Raw genomic sequence first — 15,938 nt, 5'->3', positions numbered from 1 at the left:
TATGTAAAATGTAAAGAATAACATTTTAAATTATTCACTCTTTCCACTGTAGAAAGCAGCCAATTTTTTCCTTCATTTTATAATGAAGAATTTCTTGGTATGTAAATGCTACTTTCCCAGATCAAGGATATATATCAAAATTAAGGATGGTGACAGTCTAATAATAATTCCTCTAATCTACACGTCTAAAAAGAAAACCATAGAAATACAGTAACACTTTCTGACTTTGTTTTGTTTGGGGTTTTTGTCTTGAATTTACTACTAACTCTAGGGTTAGACTTCCAGCTAAGTGGTTGAACCATGCAGCTTGAGTCAGCAGGCTTCTCTTTCCCTCCTGTGGCCTGACATGATGATTTCTTAGTTGATATAATACCATAACACAAATATCAAAATAAGGAACAGTGATAACCTATTTCTACAATACTGAACTCCCTCTTTGCAAAGTCATTTTGTTCGAATCATATGTAGCAAGCTTGGCAGCATTCACTTTACTGGCTAACATTCACTCAGCCATATATATATATATATATAGCTTTCTTTTATGTGAATATTTAGCTGCCACCTATAGGATCTGAGAGTTTAAAGTGATAGGATACAGATATTGTAAATGTATTTTTAGATCTTCCAATTATCCTATTGATGTCTTCAAAAGTAGTCACTTCTATCTATAACCTTATAGCATCTCTTTGTGGGGTCAGATTTCCTTACGTTGTCTGTCAGTAAACAGGCTTATAAAAGCATCAGGCAACTTATTTCAGATGTAAAATGAGATCCATAAAAATGAATATTTTTTCCTAAGGTTCCTTAAAGAATTTTAAATTACTGTATTTTTTTAGATTGTTTCTTCTTCCTTTCTCCAAAATTTCCAAAATTAGATTATTTATCATTATTTGGGGAAACTAAAGATGATCTAAAATTTGTATAATTTTACAGGTCAGTTTATCCTCTTATTAACCCAACTAGATTTTTGCTAAATATCTATAATGTACCTAAACTGAAATGCCCAAAAATAGTGCCTAGGTCCAGTCTTCACATTTTCAATATTAAAAGTTGAAATATTTGTTTATTGATTGGATTTTATCTCCATCTAGTGCCTACTTGTTTAACAGTTCCACAATATCATCTTCATTTTTGACCTATGCATTAAATACAATGGAGGTTTAAGATTTCCAAATATTGACCGACCTCACACAGATTCTGCACCTTCTACTGTTTTCTTTGCATATTCATATTCCAGGGGAATTTTTTAGCATATAATTGTTTGGGTATGATGTTGTCTGATTCCTGGGTATTGCTTGTTTTTATTTTTGTGAATGAACAATAGAATAGCTGGTTTGAAAGGACACCTGTCAATATTTTCAAATATATCTTCTTTAAGGTCATATCTTTCATCTCTGAACTACTGGATATACACCATCTGGGGACTTTGTACATTTGAGAGCCTGTTGGAATGGTTTTATTCTATTCCTGCTTCTAACAATGGTCCCTAAAGAATATAAGCCTCCGTGCTGGAAGACTAAAAAGAACTAACTGTGGAGATGGGTAGTCATTTTTCCTCATAATGATGAAGCAAAACAAAACAACATCATAATAGACCTAGAGCAGAAAAAGGCTATAAAGAAAACCAAAACATAAATCTACGGGGACATAGAAATATGAGGAAAATAAGGCATTCCTACTCACAGTAAAGATTATGCATATCAAGTAAAGTGAATAAACCTGCTAAGCTAAAATAGTAACTTTTTGAAGACACAACTCGTGTATTTTTTTTCTGACAGGCTTTCTTTTTTCATTTTTTCAAATTAAACTTAGCTTTTAATTTTAATTTATGGTTCAGTTTGATATGTCTGTAAACAGCTAATTTTATAATAACTGTGTGTAAGCTAATAGCAAACAAAATAACTATAATGGAGACATCTAAAATAGTTTGAATTCAAACTTAGGAGAAAAAAAAAACTAAAGGTCACATATTTCTGGGAAATGAAGTAAGGTCAAGTATACTTCCAACCATTTATTAGAAGTGGACTAAAGTGACTTAAAAGAAGCAGAATTGGAGATAAGATGATGCACTGACTTCAGTTACTATTGAAATGGAATGAGTTGGAATAGTTCTAACCATTATGGAAAAAAAAGTGTATCAAACACTGTATAGATAGAAAAAAATTGATAATGGATACCAATAATTCACATATGAAATCAATAATTCACATATATTTCTTCTTTCTAAAAGAATAGGCTTTTTGTTATTTTGGGGAGCAGTGTTTACCTACACATTTCACATAGGCCATACTATGAATTAACTTTAAAAAGATTTTCTGTCACCCATAGAATGTATGGAAGGGTCGGGCGTGGTGGCTCACACCTGTAATCCCAGCAATTCAGGAGGCCGAAGCAGGTGGATCACTTGAGGTCAGGAGTTTGAGATCAGTCTGGCCAACATGGTGAAACTCTATCTCTACTAAAAACAAAACAAAACAAAACAAAAATTAGCTGAGTGTGGTGGCAGGTGCCTTTAGTCCCAGCTACTTGGGAAGCTGAGGTGAAAGGATAGCTTGAATCCGGGAGGCAAAGGTTAAAGTGAGCTGAGATTGCATCACCTGCACTCCAGCCTGGGTGACAGAGCAAGACCCCATTTCAATGGGGAAAAAAAAAAAAATTATGGAGGCACGTAATTCATCAGAATAAGAGACAAAATGGAACATAAGTAGGAAAATTATGGCATGCAAGGTCTTAAGGTTAGCATTGAAATATTTAAAAATAAAAACAAGTTTAATTGTCACAATGATATGGTTACAAAAGTAAAAAAAATTAAATATAGTTACTCAATGACCATATATAACACTAATATATTTGTAACAGACATTTTATTCTCCAAGAAAAACTAGGAGTTTGCATAGAAAAATTATAAATGTGTGCCCTGTTTCCCTAAAAGATAATATAAAACACAAAACACAAAGACAAATATGGGAATACTGAGTAAAATCTTAAGTAAGCATTGCAGTTGAAAACACACAGAAAAATGATAAATATAAGATCAAACTTAATTTTATTATAAGAAATGTAAATGGAATAAAGCTGAGTATTTAAAATACAGGTCAAATTAAAGTGTCTATAAATTATAATCTGCAAGAGAAACTTAAATGCAAAATGATAAAAATATTAAAAACATTCTATTAATCCATAATTAGATCACTCTCAAACAACTAGGGGTTTTATTTAACAATAAAAGTATAGGAACAAATTGTAGAAACCTGAGTTAATTAATGAAAACTATTTAACATGATTATTGTCATATAGTAAGCACTCCTTGTTTATGAACCATAATCTTGTAATACAAATGTGAATCAGAACAAGAGGAACTGAAATGTGGCTTTAACATTAGGAAATATACCACATAATTAGGCAGCACAAGACAATATTGTAAAAATGTTATTTATTATAAAATTAATGTAAATATGCCATGTAATCACAATCAAATCCCTATGGATGTTTCAGATATTTATTTTTCTGAGGTTTGGGGGAATAAAATTACTCTTTCTTCCTCCACTTAAACATAATTAAGCACATGCATTAAATTGCAATGATGACATTATTATTCAAAATATGAGGGCTGGATTCTAGAACTTGTCTTGTTTCTGAAACTAAAATAGGATTGTGAACTCTTTCCTCTTACATTGAAATTACTTATGTAGTTTCAAAGGGAAAAGCTGGATAACTAAGGGGATATAAATTGATGGAAGCAGGTCACAATGGAAGCAGAAAGGAAGTCAAGCAGCAACTTACAGTTCACGGAATGAAAGATCTATTTTGTTTAGGTTTCGAGGGGAAAAAATTAGACGTTTTAAGTTGAGATGATATGATCTGATTTACACTAAATCACGACTGCTTTCTTAATGATAGAATACAGTGTGTGTGGCGGGGAGGCAGGCAGTGAAAGAGTTGCAGTTGATTAAATGAGCTACATTTGTGGCTTTGGCTAGAATTACTGTAGTGGAGATAGTGATCAGTGGCTCAATTGGAATATATCTCAGAGTTATAAACATCAGGATTCAGCTGCAGATTGGATTTGAGGAATGAGAGATAGAGAACGATTTAGGAAACTCCAAGTTTTACTGAATTTAGATCTGAGAAACTAATGGATGATAGGGAACTCAACTGAGATAAACCTTGGATGGAACTGAAAAGTGTGTGTGTGCGTGTGTGTAAGGGAGGGAATAGTTCTACTCTAGCATTGCAGCGTTTGACGTACTAGACATCAAGCTGAAGTAGCAAGTAGATATGTGGATATATAGCGCTTAGACTCAGTGAAAGAGGGAATAACTAGTGATGTGAATTTGTGAGTCTTCAGTTTACACAAGTTGTTTTAAGCCTTAGATCTGGATGAGATCGTCTAAAGAAAGGATTGTCAGCAGAACAGAGGAACAGGTCTTTTTAAATTGACAGTTACGTATAAGTTACAGTCATTGGGTAGAAATATTGAGAAAGAGAGTACAATGAGGAGCAAAGAAAACAAGATGAGTGTAACCATGAAAGTATAAAGAAATGTTTCAAGTTAAAATTAAACATTAAAACATGCCAAATAATCATTGATGACCTCAACAATGTCTGTTTCAGTCATGTGCTAGATAAAGAGCCAAAATGGAGGGAGGTGAGGAGAGAATTAATGAAAATTCATAAAGTAAAATCAGTGAACATAATTAACTCTTTTGAAAAAGAGAAGATAAATGGGGAAAAGTATCAACGGAAGTTCTTTGGTTTTTGTTTCTAAATGAAATTATATACATATATGAGAAGAAAGCACCCTTGTATGCTGATGGAAATGGACAAGTAGGAAGATAAAAATGATGATGCTATTAAAAGGAGATAATTGCAGGAAAAAAACCCTCAGGAAGATGACAAGTGATGGAATTCAATAACCCAGAAAACTTCTGAACAATATATTTTGGCTGTATATCACCTTCAGAAGAAAGGAAAAAAAGAAAGTTATAAAGAAATAGTGAATTCTCAATTACAGATTTTGTGACTATTTTTAGCAATATAAGTTGGCATATTTTAGATTAGTTTCTGTGTATTTAAGGCAGCTAATAATGAAATATATCAATATGTTAATTTTAAACATAGAGAAAAGGGAAATTGGAATAAAGCTTGAGATGTTGAATTGGAATGAATGTATGTCTAATAAGATAGATGTAGATATAGATATAGATGATATAGATATATATGCATACAGTTGCTATTATGTTAGAAATTAAATATAACAAAGGAACCCATTTGTAGGGTCTTCCACCAGCTCAATGTTAGATAATTTGAAAATTTGAAAATCAAAATATAATGTTGTTAGTAGATTGAATAAAAATTTAAAAATCCATACATTTGCTCATAAACATTTTATGAATAAATAAATTGTTGTGAGGTAAATATAAGCTCTTCTGTACAGCAGAATCATGCAAAACTTGGAGAATATTTATTACCAGCCTCTGTAACTCCATCTCAAATGGATTTAGAAAGCCACTATTTTGTATTCATCATAGTAATAGTTAATTCACACAGTTAATAATTAATGAAAAAAATCATTGGGAATGTTTGATCTGAAACAGCTTTTTACATAGTCTCACGTACCTCTCACAATTCCTTATAGACTGAAAAGTAAAAATGAAACAAATAAAAAACAACAAAAACAAAACAATATTGCTACAATAACACCACAATGAATAGGATGGCAGATGCCATATTAACTAAGTAATCAAGGTTCGGGTCATCAGTCATGGTACAATCCAAAAATCTCCCCAGGATGATGAATTAAGAATAAAACATCATCTCTTGGTATTTCTACTAATAATTCCTGGTCTTTTTATATTCATGAGGAAACGTCAGAGAAACCAGAAAAATTGAGTGACTTTAAGAAAAAAAGAAAGAAAGAAAAAGAAAATTCTTGTCTATACTCTTTCAAATGTCAGATTCGTGACGACCAGATAAAGTATATTCAAGATTAAAGGAGACAAAATGCCATAGCAACTAAGTTCAATGTGCTATGCTGAATTTGATCTTCACCAAAATGTTGATATTTGGGGTTGGTGCATTATATTATAGTATTCTCTCAATGTTAACTAATTTTTAAATTGTGTTTAAGCAATTGTGTTCAAACTTGAAATAAATAAATATACACTAAACTATTAAGTAGTAATAGAATATCACACTTGTAATTTACTCTCAAATGGAAGAAAGAGAGAACCCAAATGTTAGACATAATCAACGAATCACAATATATTAACCTTATATAGATCAAGATATTAAATATCCAACTATGAAACAAACAGAAAACTTTTTAGGACAATTGGGGACATGTTGACACTGACCAGATATTTAATTACCATTAAAGTAATATTATAATTTTCTTAATAATTAAGTATTATATAACATAAATAATTCTTATTCTTTAGAGATATCCTAAATCATTTACAGTGAAACATATGTGATATTAGACCTTCACTTCCAATGTTCCAGAGAAAGGAACTTATTGGTTGGGGTATCAGTGAAATAAGATAGACCATTAAATAATAATTGCTTAAAGTGAAGACTGTTACATGAGAGGGTATTTTGCTTTTGTCACTACTTCTTTATATATTTAAATTTTCTGTAATAAAAGTTTTACACATTTTAAGAAATTTATTGTGAATTCATAAAGTTTACCATGGAATATTATTTATAAAATATCAAATGGCATATCAAATGCATATTTTTGGAGAATCCATTTTTTAGTTTAGTTTAATTTTATTGTGGTGAAAGCAACTTAATGTGAACCCTACTGTCTTAACAAATTTTTATGAGTACAATAAAATATTGTGAGCTATAGGCACCATGTTGTACAGCAGATCTCTAGGACAGATTCATCTTGCATAATTGAGATTTATGCCTATTGATTAACAACACTCCATTTCTCTTGGCAACCCCTGCTCTTGGTAACCACTGTTCCATTCTCTGCATCTATGAGTTGGATTAGTTTGGATAACTCACACAAGTGGGATCATGAGGTATTTGTCATTTTGTGACTCGTTTATTTTGGTTAGCACAATGTCATCCAGGTTCACCAAGGTTGGTGCATATTGCAGAATTTCCTTCTCTTTAAAAGGTGAGTAAAATTTCATTGTACGTGTATATCATATTTTATGCATTCATTCATCAATGGACATTTAGGTTGTTTCCATATCTTGGCTATTGTGAATAATGCTGCAATAAACATGGGCAGCACTCTTCAAGTTCGTGATTTCAATTATTTTGCATAAGTAACAAAAAAGTGGAATTGCTGAATCATATGGTAGTTCCATTTTTCAATTTTTTGAGGATACTCTAAACTGTTTTCTATACCTGCTGTGCCATTTTGTTTTCGCATCAACAGTGCACAAGAAGTTCCAATTTCCCCACATCCTCTCCAAAACTTTTCTCTCTCTGTTTTTTCTTAAGACAGAGTTTCTCTCTTATTGCCCAGGCTGGAGTGCAATGGCGCCATCTCAGCTCACCACAAACTTTGCCTCCCAGGTTCAAGCAATTCTCCTGCCTCAGCCTCCCTAGTAGGTGGGATTACAGGCATGCACCACCACTCTGGCTAGTTTTGTATTTTTAGTAGAAACGGGGTTTCTCCATGTTGGTCAGGCTGGTCTCGAACTCCTTATCTCAGGTGATCCGCACACCTCAGCCTCCCAAAGTTTTGGGATTACAGGAGTGAGCCACTGCGCCTGGACTTTTTTTTTTTTTTCCCAACCATTCTCACCAGTGTGAGGTAATGTGTGTGTGTGTGTGTGTGTGTGTGTGTGTGTGTGTGGTTTTTAACCAGTGTTTTCCTGATGATTACTGCTGTTGAACATATTTTTATATACCTGTCAGTTATTTGGATACCTTCTTTGGAGAGACATCTATAAGCCTTTAGACCACTTCTTAGGCTATTGAACTGTAGGATTACCATGCATATTTTGAAAATTAATCCTTTATTAGATACCAGGCTTGCAAATATGTTTCCCCATTCCATGAATTTTCTTTTCATTCTGATGATTATTTCCTTTGCTGTGTGGAACTTTTGGAACTTTTGAAGTTTGATATAATCTCACTTATTTAGTTTTGCTTTTGTTATCTGTGCTTTTGGTATCCTAGCCAAAAAAATCATTGCTGAGATCAATATCAAGGAGCTTGTCTGTACATTTTATTCTAGGATTTTTACAATTTCAGGTCTTATATTTAGATCTTTAATCCATTTTAGGTTAATTTTTTATATGATTATAAAGGTCAAATTTTATTCTTTTACATGTGAATATCCAGTTTACTCAGCTTCATTTATTGAAAAGACTATCCTTTCTCCATTGTGCATTTTTGGTATCCTTGTTAAAGATCAGTTGACTGTATATGCATTTGTTTCTGACTCTATTTTGTTGCATTGGTCTATATGTGTGTATTTACACCAGTACTGTATTTCAAATTACTATAGCTTTGTAATATATTTTTGAAATCAGGAGGTGTGATGCCTCCAGGTTTGTTCTTCATTGACAAGACTTCTTTAAAAACCTGTTGACACCAATAAATGTATTCAGTAACATTGCAAGAAACAAAATCAACACACAAAATAAGTTGCATTTCTGTACACTAATTAACTATTTCAAAAGTAATTTAGGAAAATAACCCCATGTACTAGCACCAAAAGGAATAAAATACTTAGGAAAAATTAAACTGCAGAGATGAAAAACTTATATACTGAAAATCACTAAAGAATGATCAAGGAAATTAAAGAAGACACAAACAAATAAAAAGGCTGTGTTCATAGATTGGAAGATTTAATATTGTTAAAATATCCATACTACCCAAAACAATTCAATGCAATCCCAGTAAAAATCCCAATGGCCATTTTTTTTAGAGAAATGGAGAATGTCATTTTTTTAGAGAAATAGAGAATGCATTTAATGCAGTAATTTATATTTTGAAAAAATATGACAGCCTAAGTAGTCTGCTTTAGATAACCTTTCTTTACTCCACATACTTTAAATTCCTTCTTCCTCTCCTAAGCTTTTAAAATTTCACAAGGTGAAGAATATGATTTCCCCCATTTTCTGATGGTCAAATAACCTGTGTGTTTGTTTAGCTTCTTGGTTCCTATTAGTTTTTAGCCCTGAGTTGGTGACTTCGTTGAGTATCGATGGAGCAGCAGGGGGAGGGAGGTAGTGTAACAGTTGCTAAGATTATGGAACTCAACGGGTAAAACTTGATTTTAAAACAAATCTCTGAATTATTACTCAGTGTATAGCCTTTTGACCCTATAAACGAGAGCCTATGGCCTATAATGATTTATAAGGAACAAATTACACCAACATTATGATAGAACTGAGAATGATTTATTACTCCTCTGAAACCACAAGATGGGATTCTCTCAAAATCAATTTCTGCAATTTCTCTAACTGAACACAGATTTTTTTTTCATGTTTTGAATTTCAGATTAAATTTTAAATGACAGAATTTCATTAGTATCCTTAATCAAGATATTCTTAGTGATAGCTTCCAAGCTTGCATAGTGACTATTCAGTCATGTAATACAAAATATTATGAATACTTTCATGTTTTAAACAGTTTTCACATTTCCCCCTCTCTTTCTCCACACACATACATTCTCTTATAACCATATCTTTAAATGCTATCATTTTGTACAATCACAATACCATCGTGAATCAATATTGACGTATAAAAAGACATAAAGCTGCCAATGTAATGGATTTATCTGAAAGTGTAGCAATATAATACCTATTTAATTCAATGGAACATACTAACACCTAGAGAAATGTTACTGACTCATTGGTATCAAAACACTCAGATGTGTGGAGGACTGTTAATGCGTTTGGTGACATATCATTGATGTTCAAATAAAGATAACGGTGATTGGTTTTCTGTTTCACAAACTAGACAACTTCATATATTCTTAAATAGAGCAATAATTTATGTCATGTTGAAGTCTATTGTTGATTAATTCATCTCCCCCTCACCCATCCAATTCTCACACTGTTGATCCACTCTTCATTGGGAATACATGATCCTGATGGGCGATAATAAATTCATATTTTAGTTGTTCAAACAAAATTTTTCTTACCTCTGAGAACAGAAAAATATGTAAACAAATTTTGATGAATGAAAATATGATTTTTCTCAACTACTTGAAGCAGAGAAATTAATGGAAAATATCTATATCTGAGGTAAGCAAAATTATGATGTTAATAAAAAGCCTCACATCTTAAAGTACGGTAGGGAGTGGAAGAGTAAGTAATGATGTATGTCATGGCATCAAAGCCATATTACAGAGCTATAGATAAATCTCACTATCATTCAAATAGCATTTAAGAATTTATTCATTAATTATGGCAAAAGTGTTTTACTCGAGTATTCAAAATATAGTAGAACTTCATCATAAACTTTGTGTTTAGCACAAAATATAGTGGAACAAAGAGAAATTCTAAAATCAGAAACTTATAAAATAAAAGCATGCATACTGATATCAACATAATGATGTAATATTGTTATCCTCATTTATGAATATTGGTACTGTCTATCACCACCCCCTACAAAATAGCTGCATTCTATTTTCTAAATATGTCCACCGGCACTTCAAAAATCAGCTAGAACTTTTTTCCCACTTGATGGGAATAAATGTTGTCAATTAATTTTATAAAAGTATATTATACTAAGTATAATATTATCAGTAGGACAATTATGTAGAAAATTATATTCAGAAAAATTAAAATAACATTATTATTTATTTAGTAGTTCTTTTATCAAAGAGAAGTTAGGAATTTCATTTATTTGGGAACCTGAATACTTATAGGACTGCTTTCTCTGAGTTACAATTTTATTTTAAATTTCTCTGTAATGGATTCAGATTAATGATGGCATAATAAAATGACAGTGTATAACCACATATAGTCATATCTGATTTTTAAATTAACATGGCCTAATTGAAATAATATAACTAGCCTCACAGCAATCAAATATAGTTAGATTAAGTATTCTCTACAATTATACTATCTCAAAGGGTACTGAGACAACAGTATACCAAGGTATTTTCTGTGACAATTAAATTCAAGAAGCTAAGAAAAAGGGTTTACTCTGAAGAAACAAAAGAATGCATTCCAAGTCTCTCCATCCAAAAAGTAAGCTTTTTGAAAGCAATTCTACCCGACAGCTTGTGCTTTCTCTGCTGACTGCATGCAGACTTGCTGCTGTTAGCTATTTAAGAAGCCTTTTGGGACATTTTTTCTTTTTCTTTTTTTTATTTTTTATTATTTATTTATTTATTTATTTATTTATTTATTTATTTATTTATTTTTTGAGTCCGAGTCTCGCTCTGTCCCCCAGGCTGGAGTGCAGTGGCAAGCTCCGCCTCCCGGGTTCACGCCATTCTCCTGCCTCAGCCTCCCAAGTAGCTGGGACTACAGGAGCCCATCACCACGCTCGGCTAATTTTTTGTATTTTTTAGTAGAGACAGGGTTTCACTGTGTTAGCCAGGGTGCTCTCGATCTCCTGACTTCGTGATCGGCCCGCCTTGGCCTCCCAAAGTGCTGGGATTACAGGCGTGAGCCACCGCGCCCGGCTGGAGCATTTTTCTTAAATTTGCTGTGTGAAACCTCTGCCATCCTAAAATAAGATTATACAAATGCCTCTTTGAACTGTGATTGACCACCAGCGGATAAAACTTCCTCCTGCGTGACTAGTTCAGGGGCACCAGAACAGAATTCCACAAATTTCAAAGGATATAAAGAAAAAAAACCTTCTGAAGCAAACAAGTCTAGCTACTTAAAAAGCCTCTCTATTCCTTCCAGAATATGGATTTTTATGTTTTTCGTATTAGCAGAATGCATAGTCAATCTTTAAACAAGTTCACCTTGAGTAATCAAGGATTCTATGGGGAATACAGTGGTTACATTGATATATGCTTTTGTATTTGCTGTATGCAAATAACCTACTTATTTCCTCTTATTTTGATATTTGTTGCTGCTTCTTGTTTTTGACTTTGGAAGAATTACAATTTGGAGACTTAATTCTCCTAGGTAACATTTCTGCAATTATTACAGTTTTGTAGCAGATATAGGAATTCATCTTGTGTTTAGTTGCTGAGGCCAAATTTTAAGTAGTTGTGAGAAATATAGTGAGTAACAAGCCTCTATTGTATCTATGACTGAAAACTCTTAAAAATAATATGTCATTATTAAGTATGAATAAAAGGCAAGATACATAAAAACACAAAATATACCAATATGCCATCTACACAGAAACTTCAGCTATTGTAGATCTTTACTTAATCTTATTGATTTAAATTTTCTTTAAAAATATATTTTCTTTCTTAGTCTACCATTTATTTTCCTTTCTCTTCCTTCACTTTCTTTTCTATTATATCCCCTTTCACTTCCTTTATTTCTGTTTTCTTTTTCTGCACAAACATAGTAGCCAAACAGCCTAGGGCTCATTTGAGGAACATGCAGGTGATACTTTCTTTAAGTTTTCCTGCATAAAGTCTTAGGACAGGTTTGGCACCATCAAAGCAGTTGACTATGTGATTGTTACAAATTTATGTTTGACTTTTTTCCTAGGCACTCTTTTTAGATCTGCACATCGTTAGTGGGTGTGTTTGTGTTGATTCTGTTTACATACGCATGAAAAATTAACACTATGCAATGCAGAAGAGACTATTTACCCATCGGTGTACAGATAAGTCATCCTAAAGTAAAAATAATGTTCTTCTTCATGGAAAATTTTGACCACTTGCTTCTACTTTCTTCTAATCTCAGTGAGTTTATTTTTCTCATATATATATATATATATATATATATATGTTTTTTTTATATATATATGTTTTATATATATATTTTGGAAAACAAGCTTCTAAATCACACAGGCCTTTTTGTGGTAGATGTCTTATTTTCCACTTTTAAGACCAATAATTTTGTTGTAATAGGTCTCTTAAAATTAAATATAATATCACTTTTATCCTTCATTGCAAGGAGTAAGTCTAGAGAAAATTTAACTCAAATGTATAAGTTATTTATAGTTTTGTTAAAAAGAAATCTGGAAATGGTTGGAGTTGATAATGAAAAAGAAACCTTGAGGACATTTAAGATTGAATATTGATTGAAGAATTTTATTTTTATAATTTGTATATTTATTTTTGATAAAACCAATGTTATTTTCAAAAGCAATTTGAGTGTCTATTTTCTTCTACAGGGGGGGTCCAAATCCTATGGAAATGAAAAAATCAGATATCATGCTTTACTTGAAAGAGAAAACATTTTAAGAAAGGATTCAAGCAAGAAGACAAATTTTTCAATACAACACATAGAGACTATAAAAACCAGATACATGTGATACATAAGTTTTAGTACTATTGTTAAATAATATAGATTTGTTAATAATGTGTTATGTAAGGAAAATATTTCTTTATAATATAAGATGATAATATAACTTAATTTGACAAATTTCACTTTATAAGTAGAATGATTTAAAATATATAGGTAAAATAGAAGCTAATGAATAAAATTAATAATTTGAATAGCTCAATAAACCAATTTCCTTTAGAATTAGTAGATATAAATATATATTAAGTCACAGAGAAAATCTCAAAAATTCAAAAAATTGACTTTTTGTGGGCCATATTTTGTCCAAGAGTTAAGAATATAAAATATTTTAAAATTATACCTGAAAAACAAACACTTTAGAAAATTAAGTTTAAAAAAATAGAGAATAATAAAAATATTTCAAATAACTTGTAGGCAAAAGATAAAAGAGACATGCTATTATAAACAACTTAGAAAGAATAATAACAAGCTAGAATATGGAGCTGAAGAAGTTGTGGTAGATTAATGAGAGTCACAAATTCTTGACATTCTCCCTACAAGAAGTAGAATTTATGAATCTGATTGCTTTGGTCATAATGCAGTGATGAAGCTATACCCATCTGGCATTTTTACTTTCTATCACTTGGAACATTCCCTGCTGGGGAAGCCAAGCTCCTTGTTAGGTGACTCATGACCTAAGACTATTGTATTAGGCCATTCTTGCATTGCTTAAATAAAGAAATATTTAAGACTGAGTAAGATATAAAGAAAAGCAGTGTGATAGGCTCATGGTTCTGCAGGCTTTACAGGAGGCATGGTGCTGGCATCTGGTTAACTTCTGGGGAGGCCTCAGGAAGCTTGCAATCAAGGTAGAAGGCAAAGGGGAAAGCATGGATGTCACATGACCAGAGCAGGAACAAGAGAGAGAGTGGGGAAGGAGGTGCCACACACTTTTAAATGACCACATCTAATGAGAACTCACTCACTATTGCAAAGACAACACCAAGCCATGAGGGATCCATCCCCATTACCCAAACAGCTGCCATTAGTTCTTACCTGCAGCACTGGAGATGAAAATTTCACATAAGATTTTAGCAGGAACGGAGATCCAAACTGTATTTACTCTCATGATGTGGGAAACAAGAACATGGAAAAGCCTTAGAGAATAAGATGCCATAGGAAGGGAGAGACACTAAGGAAGCAGTCATATGAGTGCAAAAGGTAACTTGGAAGTTGACCCTTCAGATGCAACTGAGCTCTTATCAAATTTCTGACCAAAATGACTAAAATAATTATTTTAGGAACTTAAGTCCCTAAAACAATAACTTATTTTAGTTATTTTGGTTGGTCAGAAGTTTAGGTCTTGGGGCAGCTCAAAGCACAAACATTTGATTTAAATAAATGTGTTGGAAATATAAAATGTTGAAAATACAAAATATTGAAAACACTTGACTTTATTTCAATTTCTGGAAAAGAGAAAAAGTAACATGCTAAAAGAAAACCTTAAAATAAAATAAAAAGTGTGCAAAACAAGGAAACAAATATTCTTTGAATATTAAATTTAATGGAAAAAATTAAAAAGAATTCCTTTGAAAGGTTAATAAAATTAACTAGCTTGGTAAATCTGGGCAAGTAATGGAAAGATACAGTAGCATTAGAAACAGTTCTTCTCTCTATATATTAAAACAATTCTAAAACAATTTTATTTATCAATTCCTTGCAATAATTTAAAAAATCATATCTAATAAATGGATTTTATATAATTTTTAATTAGAATTAAACTCAAGAAGAAATAAAATTCTAAATAGTATCCACAGAAGAAATGTAAAATAATTTCTCATGACATAACTTCTATAAGATGGAATTGAAAGAAATTAAGAAGCAGATACATATTATATCTTTTGAGTTTGCATGTCACTCTTTGCTAATCATCTTTTATCAAGCCCCATAGACTGCTTTCCATCTTGAGTACTCCAAATATGCAATCTTTTTTCTCTCTTATTCCATCATATCAAAACTGCTGTATAAAAGGCATTACTCATGAATTCTTGGCCAAGGCTGATGTCCAAAACGTTATTTCCTATGTCGTCTTCTAGGATTCATATAGTTTGAGGTCTAAAATTTAAATCTCTAATCCATCTTAAGTTTTGTATATGGTGAAAGGTAGGGGTCCAGTTTCATTCTTCTGCTTATGGCTGGCCAGTTCTCCCTGTACCATTTATTGAATAGGGAGTCTTTTCCCCATTGCTTATTTTTATTAAAGTTATCAAAGATCACGTGGTTGTAGGTAAGCGACTTTATTTCTGGGTTCTCTCTTCTGTTTCATTGGTCTATGTGTCAGTTTTTGTATAAGTACCATGTTGTTTTGGTCATTGTAGCCACATACTATAGTTTGAAGTTGGGTAATACGATGCCTCTGGCTTTGTTCTTATTGCTTAGGATTGCTTTGGCTATTTATGCTTTTTGTTGATTCCATATGAATTTCAGAATAGTTTTTTCTAATTCTGTGAAAAATGATGTTAGTAGTTTGATAATGATAGTGTTGAATTTGTAAATTGGTTTGGGCAGTATGACCATTTTAACAAT

The sequence above is a fragment of the Macaca fascicularis genome, chromosome 3, assembly GCF_037993035.2.
Source record: "Macaca fascicularis isolate 582-1 chromosome 3, T2T-MFA8v1.1".
In the NCBI taxonomy this organism is placed as follows: Eukaryota; Metazoa; Chordata; class Mammalia; order Primates; family Cercopithecidae; genus Macaca; species Macaca fascicularis.
Note: the sequence above shows the minus strand (reverse complement) of the source record.